The sequence below is a fragment of the Phyllostomus hastatus genome, unplaced genomic scaffold, assembly GCF_019186645.2.
Source record: "Phyllostomus hastatus isolate PE091 unplaced genomic scaffold, TTU_PhHast_1.1 phas_contig_159, whole genome shotgun sequence".
Lineage (NCBI taxonomy): Eukaryota > Metazoa > Chordata > Mammalia > Chiroptera > Phyllostomidae > Phyllostomus > Phyllostomus hastatus.
The window spans coordinates 37122451-37149897 of record NW_025333640.1 but is presented as its reverse complement, the minus strand read 5'-3'; positions in this window follow the sequence as shown (position 1 = coordinate 37149897).

Genomic DNA, 27447 nt, shown 5'->3' with positions numbered 1-27447 from the left:
TGCAACATTCAGCACATTTTTGATCCAGATAAATATTGGAAACATATTTAATGCAATATTGAAGGGATTAGAGCCTTCGGGAAAGGGAAAGTCTGACTAATGCAGCAGCTGCACCGCATTCCGCCGCGCCCGAGCCGTTGCCAGCTCGCATTAGCCCGTCCAGGCCTTGACAGGAAGCAGCGTGCGGTCCGCGCGGCGCGGCCCTGGGCGCCTCCTGGAAGCCGGTTTTCTTGACAGTAGTACCAGCTCTTGTTTCTAAGGGTTGCCATTTGTTAACTGCTTAATTAACATCTCATCGAGCGTTATATGGACTTTTCACTGCACTCGAGCAGATGATATTTTTACGATGACGATCCGTAGTGGAAAAGGTGGGTCCAGGGGCCATACACAGGTCAGGCATCGTAGCGATTTGCACTTCACACCGACATGGCCCGATTAAGCGACGACACCCAATACATTTAATACATAAAAAATTTAAAATATATCAAAGGGAGACAGTCCAATAGAAAATGGGGTATCTTTTAACTACAGAAAATGAGCTGGTGGTTTCTTAATATTTTATTTCAAAAACTGTGTATCTAAAACTAAAATAAAACAAAAGCTGCACGCCACGCTGTTCGGCTTTTTTTCCCCGTGGGTGAGTCCCTGTTTCCCTCGCTTCACAGCTTGCCTTATCTCGGGATGCGGCTGGAACGGGGCCCGCCGTCCAGCAGGTTCGGGCGGAAAGTCCACGGCGCTTGCAGAAATGTGTTCTTCCCCCGGTGGGATGGCTGTTGCTCTGAGTGATCTGGCTCCAGGTCACGCTAGTCGCTGGATATTTTGACTATCACTTCTGGACAGGAGAGATCATTAATACTGCCAAAAGTCATTTTTGGTAGTTAAACTAAAAGGTATGCAAATGATATGCCAAATACATAATTGAAACAAGGGGAACAGGGGCTCTGGAGGATGGAAGCCACAGCGGTAACGAAGCGCATTTTCTTCGTCTAGACTCATTTGGACCAGCAACAGGTATTTATGGGCTAAGCAGCAAAGGCTGGGAATAGAGGCTTTGTTTGTGGACTGGAGTGAAGATAAATGACTCAATACATTGTTAAGAATACATACTTATTCATCTTGCTCCCTCCGGGGTGCTATATATCTGAACAGACTGGGTGGCTCATGAAGGAGAAAGTTTCACAGTTCTGGGGCCTGGGAAATCCAAAAAGGAGCACCGATTTGGTGGGATTCTGGTGAGAGCCCCTTTCCTTGGGCAGGCAGAGAGGGTGGTCTCCTCCATCTGCACCTGGCGGAGGGGCAAGAGAGCTCTGGGGGCGTAGTTCACAAGAACACTAATCCCTCTCACGGGGGCTCCACCCTCGTGACTGAATGAGGGCACTTCGCCAAGGCCAAGGCCAAGGCCCCACCTACAAATACCATCAGATTTGCAGGTGAAGATTTCAACAAATGAATTCTGCGGGGACATAAAATTCCACACGATAGCAATGTTCTGTATCCATAGTCCTTATTTTGCTGAAAGCAAGCAGGCCCATAAGTGAAAATATCAAAATGAAGTAACAACTTAAATGAACTTTCTGGATATGTTTCATTATGTCATTCAAGTAAGTGCTAATTTTTTTTTTACTTTTACTTGCAGTATAGAAAGTATATTTGCCTAAAACAATAGTAAAATAAATATTTTTCTAAATGTTTCCCCCCCAAAGAACTTTGATAAGTAGATGAAAATATAATACATCTTGTTTGTTTAAAAGCTTTACTGGGTTGTATGTAACTCTACAGATATTTATTCAGTTGGGTCTTAAAAGAGCCAATGCGTTATACTGTTCAGCAATGAAATATTTATAGGAAAACGGCTTTTTCGGAACATTGATTGGGTATATTCTAATTCTCGGTCCAGATACTACCTCAGGTTTGATGTCCTTCTGTGAACACTTCACATGCCTTTTTGCCTCATTATTTCTTATTAAGGCACCTATACATTGGTAAGACTTTTTTGTTTAGACATTTACTGTTTATCCAACCTATAAGCTCCTCAAAGAGAAAACAGGCATGGGAAAGTATGCAATGTTATGTTGATTAAGGAAAAAAAGGCTTTATAGAAAACACAATTATAACACAACACACTGAATCAGAAGGAGACACTCAAAAACCTGAGATGGGAGATCATGCTAACTTCATATGCTTTCATGTCAGCAGATGAACTATGCCGTCACATTTTGGTGTGTACTTGAAAGGAAATGATAAATCTATGAAACAACCACTTAAAACTATCTGATAGCGTAAATGGAGTATTATGCTTCTCCATTCTCCCATTCACACAAAGAAGATACTTTTCTGATGCCCTGTATTATCAAAATAATGTTTACCTGGGAATCTCAGCCTACCTAAAGTCTGGACAGTTGTTCTTAAAGGAAATGGAGAGGATTGCTACAAGTGAGAAAAATTTATTTTATAGATTAGTTTAAATGGTTGACTGATATCACATATGCAGTAACAGCTAATTTGGGCTTCAGTTTTATATTAACTTTTGCCTGTACTTGAAATTTTATCTATAGCCCTATAAACTATCCTACATTCTGGTTTAATTAAAATATTCTGTTAATTGAATACATTTATTTTCCTTGAGACTAAATAATGTTTTACCCTAATTCTTTATTTTATACATCTCAAAAGTTTAACTACCTAAAAGTTTCATAACCTTTTAACAAATGTGATGTAGAGAGGCCCTTACAGTGTAATTTAAGCTTTAAAGGTAGTGTTTAGATGATTCAAACTTAATTCAGTGACCCAATTGACAATATCTATACATTGTAATCTCCTAGAAACCAAGAGCAAAACAAAACATGCTAGATTAAATGTCTAAAGGTTACATTGCTATGCTATGTAAGTGTGAGTGTTTATATATGTGGAATTTCATTTTTATGGTGTTCACATTTATGGAGGCAGAAATAATATTGCTTACATTCTTGTTGTTGAAACAATTTTAAAACACCTTTCTAGATGAAATATATTAAAGGTAGGAAAATGGGATGCAAAGATTAAATTTTCATAGCAAAGTACACAAGTCTCTCTGTGCACGTATAGAGTATTAAGTTTTAGTAAAATGCTATGTATGAGTAAATTATTACTGAGCCTTTACCTTTGGTTTTGACTTTTATCTTTACATTTGCAATTTTACACATAAAGTCCTAGAGATATTTTCATTTAATTTCCTGAGTTTCTATTTCCACTGTTACTCCAAAGTATGTATCAGAGATTAATCCCCGAAGCAAAAACAATGTTTACTCTTTTGATTCCTTTATAAATAAAGTATCTGTAAATTATTTTTTACTATTGTTTGGGAAAATACATTCTCTTACAGGTTCAATCCATGAATGAAATACTTTAATCAGATAAGTTGTTATTTTTAGAAAATTACGCAATTTGTGGAGTTGAAATGAAAATTTGTGTGTGATTTAAGTGATCAAATAGTATTATAATTATGACTTGTGGAAGTAAAACATTCCCTAAATTCGTAACACATTTACCTGAGCTTTATTACATTTTATGGAGTGTTTATGCTCAGGAAGAGTCTCAGAAAGTTAAGAAAGAAAGAAAGAAAGAAAGAAAGAAAGAAAGAAAGAAAGCTGTCACAACCAGCAACTGACAGCCAATTGAAAGGGCTCACCACCCCCCGCCCCGAAGGACATTCTTGTGGTCAAATACACTACTTCCTTCCCTGGTGCAACCATTCATGAACCTATGCTTTCATAAAATTGCTTCTAATTGACATCAAAGCCAATTCAATAACTATACTCATTTTTTCACTATTCTGTGTGTCTGAAATCATAAAAGTAAAAATTTAAATAATTTTAAAAAGAAAACAAATGAACCAGAAGTACATGCTTCAATGTAACGTGTAACACTTAAACACATAATGTTGATGTTATACATTAACATTTTTAAAATATCAAAACATGTGCATATGTTGGTTTCACGGCGCATACTTCACATGAAGAAGAAATACGTGCAAAGGAAACCGACTGCTTCAGAGCTGACTCCCGGAGCTCTAGCAGAGGGTGAATGTGCGACTAAGAAGAGACAGGCCATTTGAAATTCGCTTTAAAAACATACAGATGCCTTCGCGTCTGGCCCCTACTCTGTAAAGTTGGGGGGTCGGTCCTCCACTGTCCTACAAGAAGATTGGTGGTTCATTCCACAGGCAGCATAGAACAGAGATCTCTGGACTTGAGGATACCGGACAAGTAGGAAGTGGAAGTACTATAAATAAAATGGAAGATTAAGTAGAAGTTTACCTTTATAATATTGAGGTGCCATCCTACCTACCTCTAACCTTTTCTCTTACCCAGTTTCCAAAATGGAGACATTCAGTATGATGTCACATAAACAAGAGATTGCTACGCATGGTGGAGGGAGTTGGGACTTCTTTTATTTTTACTTTATTTTTTCACATTTTTTTTTTACTGTTGTTCAAGTACACTTGTCTCCATTTCCCTACCCCCACCACTCTCCCCCATCCCAGCCATCCCCGATTTCCACCCTTGACCCTACCCCCTTTGGTTTTGGGTCTTCTGAATAAAGCAATGAAACCTGACTATTAAAAGACTTCCATAAGTACTAATCAACAAGGAAGAGCCACAGTTCATAAGACCCACTTAATAGACAGTTTCCAATCAGATTTAAAGGCACTCTTTTGAAAGATAAGCAGATAACCACTATCAAGAAATATCTGGGGAGGCCTGAAAACGGAAGTAAATAGATAAAAACAAACAAACCAAAAAGAGGCTTGTAAGAAACACACTAGACAGGAAGAAAAAAAATGACTATCACTAATATTTTCAGAGAGATAAAAGAAAGAAATATATCCATGCAGGGAGATCAGGATGTAATAAAAAAGAGATATTCAAGGACCAAAAAAGACCTTTTGAAAGTGTAAATATATAGCAGATATACCGACTGGAAAATTAAATGAAGGAAGCCTCCCATAAAGTAGATCAAAAAGACACATTTATGAGGACGAGGGAATGGAAGACCAGCAAATCAAAGGATCAGGCCTGTAGTCCCAACACCTGAATAAAAAGAGTCCCTGCGAGAGAGAACAGAGAAGAAAAGGATGAGGAAATAAATTAGCTTAATCAATTCTTCTCGGAATAAAAGGATTTGTTTTTTTTTGACTAAGTAGACCCACCAAGTGCCTAGAACTATGGAAGAAAAGGGACCTCCCTCTGCACCCGATCCTACAGTTTCTGAAAGTTACTATCAATGAGACCGGCACGGTCTTCAGAGAGGAAAACTAGAAGTCTTTACACAAAGGATCACAGATCATATTGGAAGCTAGAAAACTGTGAACATTAAGGCCTTAAAGATTGAGGGAAATTTTTCCCATCTAAGAGTTCTGTTCCCGAAAGGACTACTGACTCAGAGTGTGACTGCAGAGGTTTTGATATGCAAAGTGCTGGCAAACTATTTACCTCCTTTCACTCACGCTCAAAAAGCCAGTAGTGCATAGGCTTAAAAAATGATTCATTAATAATTAGCTAATTAAAGCTACAGAGGCTAAAGCCATAAAAAAGAGGAACAGGGAATGGGAAGGTGATAAAAAGGGAATTTCTGATCTAGCGCCAGCAGTCCAGGTGAGAGCAGGCCAGAAATCGCTGGGAGGCACAGCCCACAAAGATCCCTTCTGTAGGACATTTGAGGCATTTGAATATATTTAGAAAAATATGTTCTTTCTATAGGTAAAGTTGGGATGGGTGATTAATAAATAGAATTAATGATTAAAATATAAAAAGCTAAGTAAAGAGAATGAACAACTCCAAAGGAAACAATAATTTGATTATAAGGAGGAAATAATTCAGTAATGTTCTACATGACCTAAACGTGGTCCCTGCCTACACAGTCAGAATAATATAAATGCAGGCTGTCGTCCTAACTGGAACTCCGACTAGGTTAGGAATGGACAGAAGGAAGATGTGTTTGTTGGCTGTGATGGGAAAGAGAGTTGCGTCCCCAGGACGTAGAGATAAATACCAAGTGTGACCACTAACATAGTTAGAAGCAGTTGCTTCAGGGAAGCAGTGAGTGAGGAGAGTTTTCTGAGGAGGCGTTAAAAGACAACATTGTCAGAAAGAAAGGTTTGATTCTTTAAACAACACATGTTTGAGAAAATGAAATATCAGTTTGACCCAAAATGATCATTGCAAAGAGAGATTAGATGAAACGGAAGAATACAGTACAAGTTTGCCCAAGAGAGGAAACACTGTTCCTCAGTACATAAGAAGACAGACGGAGAAGACCCTCATCCACGGCACAAGTGACTGCGGAGCACTGCCCCGGATTCAGTCCCGGCGACCTGTCTGCACGAATGCCTGTCTTCAGTCTCGTGTCTTCCCCAGCCCCGCGGAGACTGCCTGCAGATTACTTGCAGTCCCCTCTCGACGCTCACCAGATGGAATGTTTATCATATATTCCATTCTCTCCTTTGATCTTATGGAACAGAGTTTACGTTTAAATCTAAACCAATTTTCTGAAGAAAATCTCTAATGTTAAAAAAATCAAAAAATGCTAAAAGAACATTTACAGTACAGTAAAATGCATGATTATAAACAGGGTTACAAATCATACCATGCCGAAAACCACTTAAACTTTTAACCAGATTATCATCTGGAAGGCAATATACACATTCTGAGACCTAGAGTCCTTGCTCCAGAGTTTTAAATTAAAGTGGAATTCTGCCAGAAGGGAAAAAAACGCAAATAAACAAGAATACGGATGCACAAAGAATAAACAGAATCAACTTAAAGACATCAAGTCAAATTTAGTGTGTTCTAAGAGAGTTGTAATTGGAAATCAAGCATCACCAAAGTATTTTTGAAATCACGGGACTAAGTGATCAACACATTAATGTATTCATTTTGAAGTTTCCCTGCAGAAAGGATCAGATAAGAATTGTAGTACAGTGGCCCAGAGAATGACATCACAAATAACTATATCCATTTTGCAGACTGTTGGCCAAATAACAACATATTTGGCAGTGAAAATGAGTAAGGGAGAAGGAGAATGCTTTTTAAACTTCTCCAAAATACTCTCATTAAACCCACTTGTGACTGCAGGTCATGGACAGCCCGGGGTTAACAGAAACAAGGATCAAGCTGGACTCAGACTAAATCTGTGCTAACTTGGTAAAAGCAAATGTTACGTGTGCCAATAGCCAGCATGACTGATTATAAAGGCAATTATTTTCCAAAATGCACTATTCACTGGTGTTCTCAGGGAAGTTTTTATTAATAATATAGAATCTGTTTGTTAAAGGAATTTAGTTTGTTAATACAAAAATAATCATTGATTTCAAATTCCCAAACAATTCACTTTCTGAAGTAGAATACTGATTCACGTTTATACTTTCAAAATTGTATGTGCTTTAAGGTGTAGGGTGGTAGTTATTTTATTCTTAGAAGTTTTCCATAATTTTTCCTCATTCACATACAATTCTATTATGAAATGAAGTTCATTTTAAGTGGAGATTTAAAAAATGCAATGGTATATTAGAAGAAATCGACTACAACCAAATAAATTCATTTTAGTTTAGGGGCACTTATCAAATATTTAGAAGCTTCTAGAAGTTCATACACTCCAATCCATAACCAGGCATGGAAATCTAATTCACTCAACATGTCTGCCCAAGAAACCTAGAGTGGAAAGACAAACTTGAACCTGGGCAAGTGCATTTCTCATTTATGAGTTCGTGAATCCTAATGTAAGTTTTTGCCAAAAATATTCCTTCTCCTCACCTGTGGTTACCAAAACAAATAAACAAACAAAAAAACCCTCTTGATTCGCTCCTCTCAAAGACCTGGAAGGATATGAACTTTCTGAAGTGATACTTAAATTGCATAAATTCTAACTTTCCAAGTGTCAGAGTCGTAAAGTATATATCCAGTTGAATCAGATTTGGGGAACACGAAGACCTGGTTGTGAAAGTGTCCTGATTTGAGAAAAACGTCTGCTTTGTTCCCATCTGTGTGCCCGTGTGTGTGTGTGTGTGTGTGTGTGTATTGTTTAAATCAAATCAATTAAAGCCGTGATGCTGTGTTCAGTCACACAGTTCAGCCACCCTTCCCTACTGTGAGCTTCACAACGGTGCCCGCACACCTCTAGATTCAAAGACGGGCCAATGCAGTCAATCAGAAGGCTGATTCAGACAAAACGCTAAGCAGGTTCATTTGACTCAAGTCCGTAGTACTGTGTGAATACCCAGATCACTGACTCCTTTGTAAGTATGGTATATATATATATATATTTTTTTTTTAAAGAATAAAGCACGAGGGTAAAAATTCACAAATCTAGCTTTGTTGTTAGCTTCTCTCTGAAAGCATAAACAGACGCTGGAGCCCGGTGGACTCGCGGTCACGTCCGACTGGCGGGCGTGGCCGCCGCCGCCCTCTTAGGCGGGCCTTCCACGAGCCCGTCCTCGAGAGCTGGATAAAACCTGCATTCTTGGGCCCTCCCTCGCGCCCTGGCGGTGAGCCAAGAACTTGCTGCATGACGAATGCGTGCCCCAGGTCACTTTTTGCTCCCTAAAACTGAAGAGCTGGGCGGAACCTGAGGATTAGTGTGTACATGAACATTAACGACCACACCATTTAGGGTTTGGGCAAACTGAGCTCATTGTGAACCTATTTTCGGTGGGAAAACCATGAATTCTAAATATGTTGCCAAGGCTTTTGTCGTGAGGGAGGAGGATGCTTCTAGGTGGGTCCCGATCGGGTCCCCAAGAGGACAGCCCGGAGCGGGGGACTGGACAGGGCCCAGGCGGTCCCCGGCTGGCCCTACGGGGCTGTTATGCAGCCCAGCCGCCACTGCACGCGGGACGGACAGACACGGACGTGATCTCGCGGGCTGGGTCTCTGGGTGCGTGGACACGCAGCAGCAAGACAGAGGGCAGCTCTGTGAGCACCGCTTGCCCCCAAAGGTCACCCCTCCCTGGTCTGTTATTGCCGCTACTGGAGCACTTGCCTTATAACACTCTAAAATCCTTACTAAATGCAGTAGAAAAGTTAAGTTGGTGAATGCTTACAAGAAAAGGAAAACGAACAACAAAACTGAAGGAGGATCTGAGTATTACAACAACAACAACAACAACAACAGAAAGGCGGACACCCCGCCTCCCTGCCACCGTCTTGGCGGTGCTCCATGAAGCCGCTGATGACCAAGATCATGCCGTGAACACGCCCCCCGTGGCTGGAAACTGCGTGCGAAGGTATATGAGAGCCATGTTATCTGACTTGGAAACCGGCACAGCAGCACTGTAAGCAAAACATTCTGTACCGATGTCTCGGGTCTTTTAACAAGGTAATAACTAGAATCAAAAGTAGTCTTTTGTCTTATTCTGGATTTAGCAAATGCTAGGTAGAAATGCATTTTTCTGAAGTATCTAATTAAGAATATAAGAACAACATGGTCCCCGAGTTTAAAGCCCTGGATGAGAAGAGTGATTGTAGCATTTTTGCTAGGATTACTACAATTAAATTTGAAATTAAAAGGGAGAAACAGGTTAAATGATGCCTCCTTTTTTGTTAAATAAATAGAATTTGATTTAAAAATGTAAGGGTAGGTGATATCAAAAATTAAATCCAGACAATTTACAAGGAACTCCTGTAGTTGTAAAATAAGCTTCAACAGACAGGAGAAAAAAAAATTAAAAGGAAAATAGCATGTCGTATATAACATTTTTTCCCAGTATCACAACACTAGAAAAATGCTCTGATAATAAAGATCACATACAAAGACCTAAACGACCCTTAGACTATGACTACAGAATTTTAAATCCTGTCTATGAAATATTTGTTTTGTAGGACTTTACAGCTACTCGGTTTATATATGGCAGGAAGCGAAGGCTGATATTTATGTTAGTTCAATCCGTGAAATATTTTCGATGGGCCTATTTGTGATTTAGAACTGGTTGGGATTCGGTTGCCCAGAGCTCGGGTTTCATGTTAGGTCTGGCGACTTTTTTCTTCATGTAACAAAAACATTTCATCTCGAGCACACAGCCTCACCAAGTCACAGGACGGGAGGGGGTTGGCACAGACCCGTAGGCAGAGCCACAAAACAAAAGAAAGGAAACCGACCCCGGGAACCTGGGGAGCTCTCCCCTGTGCTTTCTCCAAGTCCACGGGTGGCGGTCTCTGCTGCGTGCGGGTCTGAGGCCTCTGTGGGGACTCACGCATCAACTTCTCAGAAAATCGTGTGGAGGACAATGCAGGAAAATGGATGAAATGTCTGTTGAAGTCGTTCTCTTGATCACAGACATTACAAAATCCCTAACCTGTCCTGCTTAATAGGAAATGACAACCCTCAAAGATTTTGACCTAACTCATTAATGAATGAGTGAACTAGTAAAATGTTAAAACCAGCTCAAAGAACAATTGAGAAACAAAATAAACAATTGAATAAAAGATTGTCGGGCAAGAACTTTGGGTTAAATACAAGACTGGTTAATGTCCCCAAGAGCAGCGTCTCTTCCATAGGACAAAAACTATTTGCACACCCATCAGAAAAAGAATATGCAAGTTGACCTCTGCCCTGAAGAGTTGGCTAGTGCCTAATCATTAGGGATTCCAGCAGAAGTGCAAGCCCAGCCCTGCCCACAATGACACCCAGTACCCTCTCCCTTGCCTATTTTCAGGCTGAGAAAGATTTGCCTACACAAGCATGCTTTATGTATTAAGACACTATGCCTCTGGTCAAGAACCCTAAATAATTTTTCTTTTCCATCTTCCCTGTCACTGATGGAAGCTATTTGGCCTGAGTTAGCCCTACTGTATTTTTTAATAAGCCTGTTAGCCAACTGCCCAACTTTTGTGACAGAGAAAATAAAAAAATAAAATGGCTATTGGCAGACTCTGCTTCAGTTATTTGGAGAACAAAACTTTCTACTGTCTAGAATAGGTTCAGTTTAAAGTTTATTTAAGTGTCTGTCTGAAGTCCAGAACACTTAAGGTACGTCCATAATTCAGTGGATATGTGGAAACTGTAGTTAGCTGTTGAAGATGAATACATTGCAAAAGGAGGAAGATAAGGGATTTGAGTCAGTTGATCTAGAGTGTTCCAGAACAATTTAATCTGCCTGTTAATCCCCTCAAAAAGCAGTGCTTTCAGATACTCCCGTGTTTTAGGGCTTTTATTCAGAAGATCCGGTAATGTCCTTGTTTGCCAGTAGAACAAGGATACACGGGTGTGTAGTTGCTATTCTTATACCAATTTTCATTCCCTGTTATCCATTAGTAATTAAGTGACAACAAGAAGGTTCTCTAATCCAACTGGGAGAAAAGAAAAAAAAACAACAACAACTTCCAAGTTCAGAGACTATAAACAAGAAGGAAATTTTAAATTTGTGAAGTAAAAGAAACTCGTACTGCACAACAGAAATTAAAACTCGCCATTAAAATATTACTGCAATTATTACTACAAAATATTACAAACATTGTACAGTATTACAACAGGCTATACAATCTGGTTTATAACATGTGCTTTTAAAATAATAAATGAAAAAAATTAAAGCACAGCTTCTCGATGTGCAGGTTGCTCTTTACGGTGTTACTTTCTCAGCCACGTTAACATTCAGGTGCAGCCCCGGGGAGAACTGTTGACTCCCACGCGGTGCCATGAGAATGCCCTCTTCCCGGTAAATTGTACTGCAAGATGTCTTTTGTGCTGCCTTCGACTCACTCCATTTTTTAAAAGTTAAGTAAATTTGTAGTTGCAATAAAGTTAGTTTTTAGCAAAAAGCAAAAACACCTAGCTGTTGAGGTAAGGCTTTAAATAACATCAAACTTGGAAGCTATGGAATAACACATTTATAAACACTGTGTATTGACCTTCAACTTCCATTTTAACTTTTCTCATTATTTAATAGTGGAATAAGCCACTAACTTTTTTCAGAAATGTAACCCCCATATATTACAATGTTCCTATGGGGAATTAGGCTTTGAATAATGCTGTTTTGAATAAAGCTCATATTACTAGGTATGTACTGTACCTTTATTTTTTTAATGCCTATTATTTAAGATATTAAGTTTCTGAACAAAATCTTGAATATAAAAATTATAGAAATAATAAAAATATACAAGTTAATATGATTTAAAAATATTTTGAAACTTTCTTTAATTGCATTTTCACAAATGATTCAGATTGTTTTAGATTATGACTAGCATTTCTCATTCACACAAAGCATCATTTCATCACATAGTAAATTCTCATACTTTGTGTAAATCCACTTTGGCAAATTTAATTTCATTTTTATTTCAAACAGCCTATGATCATCAGGATTACTCTTATGTTTTTATCTAAAGTTTTATTCAGAAAACCCTGGGCTGTGCTTTCCTAACTCCTGTATGACCAGGCCATAGAAACAAGCTTGCCTTACAGTAGGTACTTTTTATTGACTAAATAAATTAATGAATATTTCAAACTTAATGATGTTAAATTTGCATCAATTTAGAATTATTTTGAAACACACAGAATGCATTTGTGTAATATTGTGGAATTTTTTTCAAAGAATATCTAAAGTTTTGGCACACATTTTTTTTTAATCCTCACCCAAGGACATGTTTATTGACTGGAGAGAGAGAGAAAGGGAAGAGAGAGAACCATCAATGTGAGAAAGAAACTTCACTGACCTCTCCTCCACACCCGGACCAGGAATGGAAACCACAACCTAAGTACATGCCCTGGCCCAGAACTGCACCCACAGCGTTGGGTGTACGGAGTGGCGCTCCGATCAACGGAGCCACCGGGCAAAAACTGGCTGGCTAGTCTGGCTGGAACGTTGCTCACGCTGAGTACAAATTGTGGTGAGTATAATTAAGACCAACTATCACCCCAAGGAAATGTCCACTCTGTACAAAAATACACACAATTGTCATGCAATTGTTAATCTAGAGTAAAAAAATCCCCTCAAAAATGTTAAAAATCACTCACTGAGATACATGGCCAATTAAACTTGGTATTTTTATATAATTTTGCCCATAAATTTATCTTACCATCTGTCTGGGCAAATCCCACAGCTCCTCTGATTTTGGCAACCCTGAAGGAATGCATTTCTACGGGAAGCTTTGATGTATTTATTTTATGCTACTTCATGAGGGTTACAAAATATGTGCTACATGATCTAGAAAAGAAAAGTGTTAGCAACTAAAAACTGGAGAAAGTCTTGAAAATCACTTGAGAACCTCATATTTGATTTTCGTAGTACTCTCCCGGAGAAGAGAAAGCAAGACCATTTGGCTGTGACAGCCACTAAAATTCCTTCTATACAGAACAGTTGTCTTTACAAAGCATCCACCCCCTCTGCAGCCACAGGTATTATTTTCTTAAAATCCAGTTCTTATCATGGACACAGCGTGGGTGATTAAGTGTCTCCTTTCTTACTGTAGAAAATTTAGAAGAATAAGAAGGCAGAGGGAGCCTAAATTGTTTGAGTTTGTGCTACATGTCCTTGAAAAGAAAGAGAAGAGGATAATTTAGCCAAAAACAACAAACATCCAGTTACCATGAATTTCAAGCTCTCGGGTTGAGTGAAAGAGCCCCATTAATTCAGCCACGTCAAGGCTGCTGGCGAAACTGAACACAGAAAAATACTGTCCTTTGACTGGCACTGGCTACTTCCTCCCGGAGACAGTGTTTCCGAGAATATCTGCGCTCCCTCTTTAAGGCTTGTGCAAGACAATGGAAAGGGTGGGGAACACGGCATCTGCTCTCTAAAGCACACAGCCACTCCTTCAGAATCCCAACAATGTGAGTAACCCTGGCTGCTAAGAGAAAAATAGAAGGAACCATTTCCTGAGCATTGTGAAGCCAACGCACTATTAAATATACCACCTAACATTGTTCTTTTCCTCTTCTTTCTCACTCGGCGGCTACCACATGTGGTGGAAGACATCCAAGTTAAACACTCTCACCAGAGCATGCTCCAAGGCAGAGGACTGGGCCCCAGGCTTGGCCAATACAATGCACTTCTATTCTCTATTTATTTTTGTAGTTCAAAGACCTGGCAGGAAAGGCCCCGGTGCCTGCCATAAGGACCAGAGCACTCGCGATCACTGCCCAGTGATTTTTATATCTGTGTGCCAGCTCCTCAGATAGACCGTGTATAAAAAGTGCAGGGTGGGGTGCGGGGGTTGCAAGGAAAAGAAACCCCAGCTTCCACTTCGGCTTTCAGACTTCAGATGCTCTGCTGCCAGCTCGCAGACCTTGCTTTAATCAGAGCAGCCCCTTGAGAAGGCTGTTTCTGTTTACCCCGGGTCATTTCAAAACCAGCGATAAGTAGGCCGTGCAAAATTTCAGTTTCTCTTAAAGTTGGCGTGTTCTCCTCAACAAGAGTTGAGTCTTGGTTTCATTTTCCGAGTAGAAATATTTACAGCCCTGTCATCCATGAGTTTGAGCCTTCCTTCTGTCTACCAACAAATGGGCTTTTTAAAGAATGCTTAGGGTTCATCAGAAGTTTTTTTTTTTTTAAGGGTGGGACTATATACATTGAAATCACTAAAATGCTTTACTGGTCTAGTTCAAATTTCATCAGAGACTGACCGTAGCTACAAAAATAATATCTTATTTTAGTTTAAATTGTGTATTCACATAATAAAAAAACTAATGTTATGGACCATATAAAGTAACAACTAGTATTCAAGAATTCTTGAATATTAGAAAGAGGAAAAAGAATTAGGGTACCAATGGATTCTTTGGTGTGCAGTGAACCTTTTTTTTAGTCTGGTGTTTCATAATTTTAGTTTATCTGTATCATGAAGATATTTTGTATAGTCCTTAATATTATGATCAAGCATTATCTTTTGTGCTATCAAAATATTAAATAGAAGCCCTGGCTGGTGTAGCTCAGTGGATTGAGCGCGGGCTGCGAACTAAAGTGTCACAGGTTCAATTCCCAGTCAGGGTACATGCCTGGGTTGCAGGCCATAACCCCCAGCAACCGCACATTGATGTTTCTCTCTCTCTATCTCCCTCCCTTCCTTCTCTAAAAATAAGTAAAATCTTTAAAAATATATTAAATAGAAAGTTATCGTCCTTGATTTTTGAGAGTCCCGCTCCCCACAGTGTGCTTACAACTGTGTATCCGCTGCTTCACACGGTGCTGAGACAACCTCCCAACAGTGTAACTGCAGCCACAGCCTTACCATCGGTCCATCTTTCGTGTTGTTATTGTCAGACTTAATTTTTAGTATAACCCCATCTGACCATGTTGATTTTTAAATGGTTTCATTCGAAGGAAATTAGAACAGAAAAAATAATCTTTTACACTTACCTCCTTCCCCCCATTTTTGTTACCATTTCTAATAGCTTCCTTCTTGATTATAGAACCCATTTCCCATTTGACAGCATTTCCCATCAACTCAAAGAACATTTTTTAACATTTCTTACAGTACAAGTCTGCTAGCAAAGAATTTTCTAAGTTTTTGTTTATCTGAAAATCCCTTTACTGTGTTTTTGAAGGATTCTTTCACTGGCAATAGAATTCTGGGTAGACCGCCTTTTTCAGCACTTGACCGAAGTGTCTCTAATGCCCTAGACTCCGAAGTTTCAGCTGAGAAACCAGTTACCATCGGCACCACTGCGTCCCTGTGTGGGCCCTGTCATTGTTTCTGGAACTAACTTCTTGGTTTCCCCTTTACTTTGATATGTAAAACCTAACTATAGGTTTTCATGGCTTGTCAACAGAAGGTAAATATTAATCATCAAATTTGGGAAATCGGCCCATTACGCCTTTCCACGTTTTCCAGCCGCATTCTCACTGTCTTTTACTCCATGCACACATTAAATGGTTTGATATTGCCCCCTCAATTCCCTATTGCTCCGATAATTTTTCTTCAAATGCTTCTCTTTCCTTTACGTCGGCCTATTTCCGTTTACATTCACGTCTGCCGACCCCTGTGTTCTGCTGCCCCCGGGCCCGTCAGAGAGCTGGGGACCCAGCTGTGAGCTTACGCAGCACTAAGCGGGTTCTCTCCTGTGTGGGGGCCAGAACGCCAAAAACACCCACCGCGGCTCCACTTCCAGTACCTGCGGTTTGTTCTCAAAGCCACGGCCAATGCGTGCTAGCGGGCCCTGGGCGACCCCTCTGAACGCACGCACCAACCCACGGCCAATGCGTGCTAGCAGGCCCTGTGCGACCCCTCTGAACGCACGCACCAACCCACGGCCAATGCGTGCTAGCGGGCCCTGGGCGACCCCTCTGAACGCACGCACCAACCCACGGCCAATGCGTGCTAGCGGGCCCTGGGCGACCCCTCTGAACGCACGCACCAACCCACGGCCAATGCGTGCTAGCGGGCCCTGGGCGACCCCTCTGAACGCACGCACCGCCGCGCTCTTAGCCAAGGACCGTCATCGGACCCTCAAGGTCTTCTGACTCGACTGCAAACAGCTCTCACGGCTCTCTCCTCTGTTGTTTCAGCCCCTGCACTGCCCTCTGGAAACTGCACCCAAGCAGAGACGCAGAACTAAACCTTCCTAATCACCTCACCAACACGAGGCAATGAATAAGTCGAGTTCCTCTGAATTCCCAACAAAGCTGCTGTTCCCGTATCCTTCACATGACAAGAATGCCTTCTTCCTTACCTGGCAATTCCCCCTCCTGCGAACGGCCAGGGTTGTTGGAATGATTCTCACCCCAAGGGATCGAACCTTCTTGCTCTCACCTGTAAAAAATAAGAAAGAAGCACTTTCTTTAGCAAGGAAGCATCTCTCCCTGCCCTGTTTGCTGGTCTGCATGGCCTTACTAAAGTCAGAAGCTGCTACTGTCTGCTGCAGCTCATGCAGGAAGAGTCATCTCAGGTACACGTGGGTTGGGGGCACGATGAAAAACTCACACGTTCTCTTTGCAAATGGGCCACGTGGCCACTGCTTCTAGCCGTGCCATCGTCCCCACAGTGCAGGGAAGTGGTCAGCGGCCCGGTGCACGCTGGCCTGCCCCCCCGGGCCACGGGTAGCAGGCCCCCACCATCAGACTGACTGCACCCCCCTGCCAGGGCAGCTGTGCCCCTGGCCACTCTGTACCCAGTGCCTCACATTCTCATGTCATTTCCATCCTGTTCCATCCACTGCTTTTAACATCGGTGGAGCTTTGGGCTTCGAACCTCTCTTCGATGTAATCCAGTCTGTAGGCTGAATTGCACGAATTCCATTCAAACATGAGCTCGGGGCTCTGATTCCCACACCTCTGCATCCTCTGCACCTGTCTCCTCATCAACCCCCTTCCATGTTGCCGGTTTCTCTGCTGTTGTCTGATTTTTCAGCTTTCAAATTGCATTTCATTTTTATCTTTGCCAGATACCTGATGTAACACTTTGTCCCATTAGACAGAATCTTGTCTGCACTGCCGCATATAGGTACTCTCCAGAAGAGTCTACATTTTCATTCCAAGTGACGCTCTGACTACACCCTGCAAAGTGCCAAGGCCCGTTGGGAACTGGCAGTAAATAGCACATGTGCGAGAAGCCCGAAGTGACTGCGTACAGAATTGTTTAATAGAGGTGGGTGACTACACACAGGGCGTGAATTGGTCTTAAAAGAATTATCCATATGAATACAGAAATGATATTCCATTGAGTGTTTCATCAACGGAAGTTTTCATGATGAATAATCTGGAAGAAGAGGAGCTCCAAGCACGGGAATAGACATGAACTATGTCCTGGACATTTGGAAGACTAAGAAAAGTAAGTCTCCCTGGCTGGCATAGCTCAGTGGATTGAACGCGGGCTGTGAACCAAAGTGTCGCAGGTTCGACTCCCAGTCAGGCCACATACCTGGGTTGCAGGCCACAGCCCCCAGCAACCGCACATTGATGTTTCTCTCTCTCTTTCTCCATCCCTTCCCTCTCTAAAAATAAATAAATAAAATCTTAAAAAAAAGTCTCAGTATTTATATTTGCTTTGAACAGGAGCTGTAATGAAAACTAATGATGAACTATTGCAGTCAGTTTGTCTCCTAGATTATAGATATGTCCACAGTCCTCTCATTGAATTTGCAGGCATCACAGTACATTTCAAAAAAAGTTTTAAAATATATGTTCAATATTCTAAAGATTTGCTGATATCTCATGAAATAAGAACATTAATTTAAAAAGCAAATAGATGGCCCTGGCTGGTATAGCTCAATGGACTGAATGCAGGTTGTGAACCAAAAGGTCGCTGGTTCGATTCCCAGTCAGGACACATGGCTGGGTTGCAGGCCAGGTCTCCAGTGTGGGCCACATGAGAGGCAACCACACATTGATGTTTCTCTCCTTCTCTTTCTCCCTCCCTTTCCTCTGTCTAAAAATAAATAAATAAATCTTTAAGTAGAATTAAAAATAAAAAGCAAGTACATGGACTAAAGAATTAAGTCTTCTGATCACTTATGTTTGACGATTTTAGGAGATTAACATAATTTACTCTATTTCAATCAGTTTCCAGTGAGTCAAAGTAGAAGTTTCACACTTTTAATAAGGTGCCAACAAACCAATTCAAGGCAATCTCAGAATTATCTAGGAGGGAAACGTAGGTCGCAGCTTCGTTCTCCTTTCTAGAACTCACTATAGTCTGTATTTTAGGATGCAGAACACAGTGCCACCTACAAAGCTGTATTACCAAATTTGAAACCAGAATCTATGTAGTCAAGCCCGCAAACCTAACTACCAATTTATAGGAAATATAAAACAATGTATGTGTTAGTCAATTCCAAAGGGATGCAATAAGTAAATTTCTTACTCTAGGAAATTATACAGAAGAAATTTCCTAGTTTCTTCAGTCAATAAATTTCAAGTAAAAAAAAAAAAAACAAAACTTAGGAAAGGAGGTCCAGAGAAGTCGAAGAGAAATTTCATTTAAACCAAGTATAATATACAGATCTTAACTGTATCTAATTTTAATAAATATTCTATAAAATAAATTTTGAGACACTAGAGGAATTTGAACACTAACTGGATATTTCACAATATCAAAAATTATGTCTAATCATTTGAGTATGATAATAGAAATATTATGTGTCAGGATGAGTGTTTATTAGTTACAGATACATACTGAAGTATTAAAGATAAAATGATACGATTCCTGAGGTTCAAAATAAGCCAGAAGTGGCAGGGATTGGGGAGAGCTGTAGGCAAAGCAAGGTTGGCCATGAGGGATAAGGACAGGTGGTAAATGATTTCTCTCTAGATGGACAGATAGCTATATAGTTTAAATTTTCTATAATAAGAAACTTAAAAAAAATAGTAGTCTCAGGCATTACTTTTGTTTAATGTGCATTGCTCAGCATAAAATAAACTCCAAGTTGTAAGTGCTGAAGGACTTCTCAGAACATCAGACTCAATGAGGCACCTTCATAACAGGTAAGACTGGGCAGGGAGTAGATTCTATCACCTGGAGGGTTTTACATGCACGCCAAGGACATGCACACTTGACCTTGCCTGACCACAGCTGGCCTGGGTGACAGGAGGAAGCATCTCTTCTTTTAACCGGCATTCCATTACTGCCAACCTCTGTCTCCTTGTGGCACCCACTGTGCTTGTCACCAGATGCATGATGAGTGACAGACAACTTTGCATTACCCTCTGCTTCTTTGTCACCTCTTGCCAGGGGCTTCACTATGAAGAATTTTGTTTTCAATTTAATAAGAAGAATTAAGTTAAAAAGCTATTATACATCAAAGAGAAAAGCACAAGACCAGATAATTGAGGGTCCTTGACTATTAGCGTAGTTTAGACTTTACCGATAGTTGCGTAGGTATGCTAGTTAAACTACAGCATGATTAATATCGCAGTTAAAGAGGTTTAAGGCAGCACCAGTATCGAAGACAGATTGGACCTGAAGAAGAACGACACTAGAACACGACAGGAAACATAAGACAGACTGGCCGAGGCCATGACAGGAGACATTCAATCTCTTCTGCCATTTTTGATTTATGTTTAATGGAATGCTTTCCAATGGTAACATTCAACACCATCTCTCCAGTTGCCAAAAGGAACACTTACAATCATATTCACATTTTTCTTGCCTGTCTGATTGGCTACTAAGATCTATGTGTCCCAGGGTTTCGGTGCTTTTCTTTCCCTTTCTCTTCCTTCTGGCACTTTGGCTCAAGTGGAGGAGATCATTATGTGTCGCCACTGCAGATATCTCCCGAGACTTTGGTGAAATTGCCGCTACCCCTGCTGCAGTCCCAGTGCCCGCCTCCCGGACGGAGCTCTCCCGACGGCGTGCCTGCTGTGATTTAGTGGCCCGGTGCCGCGCCCAGGTTTCTTCCTGGTGAGCTGTCAGTGTCAACTCGACCTGTGCTTGCACAGTGAGTAGGTGGAATGGAATTTTAAATTTTGCCTTATAGTAATTTTGCTTTTTGTTTTTCTTCTAGAAATATTTATATTTAGTATCCTCCCCATGTTTATACCATCTTTTATTGGTAAATATATTTACTGATTTAAAAGCAAATGTTATCATATTAAACGTTTCCCTCCCTTGCACTTACTGAGTACCTCTGAGTTAGATAATAGGATTGTTAAGTATGTGAGGGGAGTGAGAAAAGATGACAGGTATCATTTGAGGTTTAGTTTTGTATTCTTAAGTGTGCGATTTCTGAGATGCAATCACTGAATTTCCAAACGTAAATTTAAATCAGAACCTTCATAAATAGAATCAGCAGCCATGATCTTAAGGGACATACGAATGAAATATATTAAAGCCAATGAACAATTTTTCCTAGTTTTCAACTAAAATTACATTATTCTTGAATTGATCAATTAGCTGTCATGATAGAGGTAACTTATGAATTGCAATTCTCCTTTCAGTGGGGTTTCAAGATTATGAATTAAATCAGTTACTTTTTCTGAGTAAAAATGACACTACTAAACTTATTACAATTTGGTTTGGTACAATTAAAAGAAATAAAATAAATAGCCCTGGCTGGTAGGACTCAGTGGATTGAGTGCTGGCCTGCATACCAAAGGTCACTGGTTTGATTCCCAGTCAGTGCACATGCCTGGGGTGCGAACCAGGTCCCCAGCAGGGGGCGTACAAGAGACTACCATACATTGATGTTTCTTTCCCTTTCTTTTTCCCTCCTTTCCTCTCTCTAAAAACAAATAAATAAAATATTTTTTAAAGATTTTATTTATTTATTTTTTAGAGAGGGAAGGGAGGGAGATAGACAGAGAGAGAGAGAGAAACATCAATGTGCGGTTGCTGGGGGTTATGGCCTGCAACCCAGGCATGTACCCTGGCTGGGAATTGAACCTGGGACACTTTGGTTCCCAGCCCACGCTCAATCCACTGAGCTATGCCAGCCAGGGCTTAAACAAAATATTTAAAAAAATAAACCAAATAATATAATGCCTGAGAGAATCTGAAATTACTCATTTTTAATTTTGAGAAATTAGAATCTCTCTTCCAGTGTCCATAAGGAGATGATAGGCTTATATTAGAAGTAAAACAATAAAAAATTTTAAAACATTCAAGTACTTGCAAGAGCAAGTACCATGATCATTTTCCTTTCATTTTTCTGTCTCTAAAAGTAAAATAATTAGAAAAAAAAGGGATATTTTTAACTTCATTTATTTTTCAGGTGAATTCAGTAAGATACACCATAAACTTTAATAACATTACATATTTTCAAATGTTTTCCTCACAAAAGTAACTTTGGCACAATCGATGTTAATTATAATCATGACAGGGGTTGATAATGTTAGATAATAGAGAGATGGAAAATGACATTCATTTTTTAAAAAACTAGTTTTAAAAAATCTCAGGATATTTTTTGGTAGTTGCATGTAAACATGAGACATGTCTGATGTTTCAGAATTTGAAAAAGATGGTTTTACTGAGCAAACGTGTTGAATGCAGCACCCTGCTTCCCTGTTCCTCCCCGTTGGAGAAAACTCCACATTTTACAATTGTCGAACAGTGTTGTGAGTGAATGAGTATGTACTTTATTACACATTTTATGTAGCTATATATTTCTTTTGTGAATCTAACATTACAGATTTAAAAAATTTAAGTGAACAAAATGGAAAGTGAGGGTAGTAATAAATCTATATCATAAAATATTCAAAACACTGACATTTGGAATAAGATTACTTTGGGAAAAGTATATCACATAGATGAAAAATAATTATGAATAAAAATGGAAGATATGATAAAACCTTAGAAAACTTAGGTTTTTAGTGATTTTGTAAGTATATACTTTATTCTTTTTTGTTGAAGAATTTGTCAGTAGTTCTAGGTTATTTTTGACAATTTTTGCTTTCTATGTATATTAATTTCAATCCAACATGGTTACTTATAATTTTCATAACATTATTAAAATAATATTTAAATAGGACATTTCTGCAAATGAAGTTTTGATGATAAGGTTTGTAATTTCTCTAGATTGATGTTCAAAAATTAACCTCAACATGAGCGACCTATTTCCTTCCAGACTGCCTGCAAGTCAATGTTAGTTTACCGTGGAAGAGTTTAAAATGTATGTGGCAATACCATGAGCATTTCTGAACATACCCAATTGGTTATATTTAAGAATATAAAGCATAACAGAAAAAAAGAGGAATGGAATTGCCTCAATTCCTCTTTTTCACCATATTAACAGTTTCAGAAAACTATATTTTCTTTATTAACATTCATCATAAATATTAAATAGTACCATTTCAGCGTAATTCAGTGTTATAAGCAAAGAAGTGGTCATTTCATGCAACTCTGAGAAACAATAATGGTTATGCTTTAGTGAGTGGGGAGTGTTAACTGTTGCTTAGTACACATTGTCTTTAGTTTCCTGTTTGTAATAAAACTCCACAAATTTTTGCTGCATGCACATTCACCCCAAGAGTGACCACATTTCCTGGCCTGACCTGGAAGCAGGGTTGGGCTTGGGTGCACACTAGGCTGGTGACACGTCAGGAAAAACTGTGCAAATCACAGTGAGCGTCACTCTGAAGTCAAAGACGCCTCTCTGGGCGCCCCCCTCCATCCCCACTCCCCGGGGAAGTGCAGCAGCGAGCACAGCAGAACCCCTTCAGTTCAGACTGTTATACGGCAAAGAAAAGTCTGTCCTCCATATTGGAACACAGTATTTTGGAGTTTCTTTGTCATAGCATCTTAACTGGTACTCAACCTAATACAGTATCCAAATTCTATTATTATTAATCTTCACAGATTTTTACTGTATAGGATGGCATAATGCAATGGATATCTTGAAAGTCACTAGACTCTAAGCATATTTGTACAATGCTAATGCTTTATCTACATTGCAATTATGTCTATGAAGCATTAAGTTATATTTGGAACAAGTCCAGGAATGAAATAGACAGAAGGAAGGGAATAAAGAAGAGGATAGAAAATAAACAAGAAAGAAAGAAGGTTGGAGGTTATAAAATTTTGAAATGTCACTAAATAAAGGAGGGCAATATAAAATGTTGGTACGTGACTAAAAAACAATTCAAATAAAATTATTTTAAGCCTCTTATATACTTCTAAACTCTTCCATAATCTTTTTCTTTATATAATTGGAAAGTTACTTCCATATAACCCAGGAAAAACACTGTACTACATTAGATAATTAAATTAATAGTTGTTGAAAATATTTATGTTGAAGGCAGGCATAAGTCAACTAGCTTTCAAGAATAAATATGTATTTCTTTGTTCATTGAAAATATTTTAAAATTTAATTTAATATCAAAATAATATTTTATTTTTTACTGCATTTTTGAAACACTAATAAATTTAACTAAAAGAGTAAGCTTCTATGAGCTCTTGGTAGCTTGTCAAAATTTAAATGAACCTGAAATTACTGATTTCATCTCCAAGTAAAGAGTTCAAGTAGGAAACCAAAGGCATTTTGGTAACAGGATTCCTATAAGCCAGTTTAGAAGTGTCACCTATTAACATAGGACACAAAGATGAGACCTTTAAAATCTATCATTTTCTTCTCTAGTGCCAAAGCAAAATAAAAAAATCTTACTTTTTCTTTGAGGCTCAATTTTCCATCAGATAATTTTTTTTCATGAATAATGGCAAATTCTATAGGTCTGATTTTCTTTTTATTCATTTATATTTTTTTTGCAAAACACCATAAAATAAAACCACGTTGCTTTAAAGGACAACACATGGTTAGTGTTTAGCAGAGAAGCGAAAAATCTCCAGTTTGTCTACCGCTGTAACTATTGGCAGCCGCTGAATTCTATGTGCCCCATAAGGCATACATTAGCTGATCACCAACACCTGTGCGGCCGCAGGGTAACCCACATGAACCCTGGAGGGAAAGGGGGAGCTGAAACAGATGAATAGATGATGACAAAGAGAGAAGACGTTTAGCTATCTGGTCATTAACTCGTGCTTGTCGGATGTCACTTGTTTCCACCTTCAGTGCAAGGCGTCATTCAACCTTTTATGAAAAGGGGCATTTTATGATATCAGTTTTCCCTTCAGCGGTCTTACTGCAACACAAGCTTCTGCATTTGGCCAAGAATAAAGAAAATGGCGACAAGTGCAGCTGGGGCCGCGTTTTTCTAAGGACACAAACTGACGTTAAGTCGCCCTGTCAACATAGATCCAGCGCCAGGGTGGCAGGGGGAGTAAGTGCTTTAGGCGATTTGTTCCCCTTTCCAATTTTCTGAGGGCTCTCGTGCTGCGGTTAGAAACCCATGACAGCTCGCCATGTTTCTCTTGAACGTGTAGGTTCTTTTTAACAAATTTTGGGGAAAAACATCACTGGTGGTTTTTCACAGTTTACAAACATTCTCGAACAGTAAAGTTTCAGAATTACTAAAGAATAATTAAGATAAACATGTATAAGGTTTGTTATGCTATCTCTCATGCATGAGCACCCTGCTAACTGTCGATCCAGCACCCACCACAGACTTCCTCTCCATCGGTGGCTGGACCACACTGCAAGCTCACACCTCCCCTTGGCCGCCTGTGCTCCCCCACGCAGACGCGCCTGGCTGGGTGCCGCGTCAGGACACAGAGGCGGCCTGACTGGACCCCAGGGCCCAGACTCGTGAGTGTGCGAAGCAACCAACAGGGGGACCACACAGAAACATGGAAGAGAAGAAACGAGTTACAAAAAAGTACTAACAACAACCCCAAAACTTGAATTTTAACTCACTTTTTTTTTTCACATTTGCAGTGTGCAAGTGATCTTTATAGCCATTCCAATGAGCAGGACTTGCACTCACGCCGTGTAGCAGCTGTCCCACTTTGACTCGGAGGAGCGGAGCGAGCAGAAGTCAGACGCAGAGACAGAGGTGCCTGGCGGCTGAGGCCAGGCTTATTTTGCTCAGAGCCCCACGTGCTTGTCTAGAAAGGTGGTGCAAGGTATCTGCAGAGCTCTCCTTCACACTGATATCTAAGTACCTTTATCTATAAAACTGGGATAACAATAGTGTAGGAGACCGTTCTGCCTGGCATCGGCCCAGCTCCCACTTGGAGATGCACGGGACCCACGCCCACAGATAGGTTCTCCTGTGGGGAATCAGGCCTGCAATGTGCCTAGGCCGCTCTGAGTCTTGCTCTTGCTAAAAAAACTCCCTCACCCTGAATTGAGGACATTTACTGCAAAGCAACTTCCTAAAATCCATGCTAAACTTTCCAAGGATGAGTGTAACCGGTTCATCCATTTTTGCCTTTTCATTTGCAAACATCCCTCTTCTGTGATGTCATGAGCAGCATCGGCTCCTTTGTTTTCTGCAAAAGGTAACCACCTAAAGTGAGCCTGTGCATAGTAAATGAGGACCATCATGTAATGTGCCGAGAAACCCAATAAAGGCCAGTCACGTCAAGGGCCATGGCTTTTGCTCCCCTTGAGAGAAAAACCATGCCGTCCCTTTTCCTCCACCAGACTCGATAGTCCGTGTGAATGTCTCATTTCATCCATAATGACATGGACACTTCGGGCCGTTGTCTGCATCAAATAGCATCCGTCTTAGGAGGGTGTTAAGAAAATTACATAGGATAAAGTGCTTAGTATTGTGCCTGGCTTCAAAAGTTGTTACTTTCGTGATTACTATTCCTTTCTGTTTAATAATAATTATCTAAATGCCTGTGATCCTCTCAGTGCCTCCTGCTTGAAACTGAGGTGAGAGCATTTGTTTTAAATGAGTAATTTATATAAAATGATATTATAAACTTCCAGGCACATGAGATTTCATTGTAAATACCCTTATCTTTGTTAAGTCAAAGACTGGACTAAGGCTGGACTTTAACTGGACTTTAAGGCTGGCTTTGGCACTTTTTAATGTGATGTTAGCTTCATCAATGAACTTCTTTGAGTCACCATTTCCACATCGGTGATATCGGGTTCACAAAATCTGCTCCGCCATGGTTCCTGGGCTGTGAGGATCAAGTGCGAAAGGACACTGAGGACTGGAAAGCACTGCCCATGTGCAAAGCATTATTAGTACTTAGGAGATAATTGTTGGTGCAGTCAAATCCTATTATAGAAGTCTTCTAGCTTCTCCCCATCTGGTGTTGTCTTACCAATCTTCCACTGAATTGTGCCCTAACGCCAATTTCAAAAGAAGGCAGAAGAAAATGTCTTCCAGTCTTGGTAATTTGTGTTTGCAAACATTTTCCTCTCAAAGTGATTTTAACAACATGAGAGACACCACCAGGTCACTAACCGCCGCGCACGATGCTGGGGTATGTGATTCACTCAACTCCTGCTCAGTGTAATCGTGGGAGCGAAAGTGACAAGACAGAAGGACCTGTGAGCCAGCGCGTGCGTTTCCTTGCTTGCTGAGTGGTAAAATCCCGATCTCCGATTTCTGAAGTAATTCCTCCTTTGACTCGTTTCAACAAAAGCAGTTTTGAACATGTGTTAAAGTGTAAAACAATGCGGCTTCAGTGGGTTGTGATTAATTCCAGTCTACCTCGTGATCTGCTAACAAACACGCCAGCTCCATTTCGATTAGGACCTTTTCCATGGATAAGAGCTAAAAAGAAATGGCTTTGATGTGTTCATCCCCACACAAGAAATTAAAGCTTCAATGAGGAAAAAAAAAACTGACCTGCAAATAGACTGAGTTCCTTTGGAAGAGATATTCAAGAATACAGAGTTTGCAGATAGAAACAACGTAAGCACGTAGCACCGTTTCATGCAAGGAAGAGTCCTCCAGCAAACCCATACCACGTCATCACTGGGCACTGTGAATACGACAGTGAACTTGCAGACAAAATCTGCGCCTCTGTCAAGGTTACACTCCCCATGTGTTATGAAAGGTCACAGAAAAGACAGAAAACAAACCATGTTGTCATAGTGACTTATGAATGCAGCTGAATATTTTAACCTTAAAACCACCCGCTATGTACGTGTGTTCCCAGAGATGTCCATATAACACTGTATGAAAGATGAATGAAGACCTTTGAGTTTATCCAAAGATTGTCAAAGGAAATGGTGGTCTCTTAGAGCCTATAG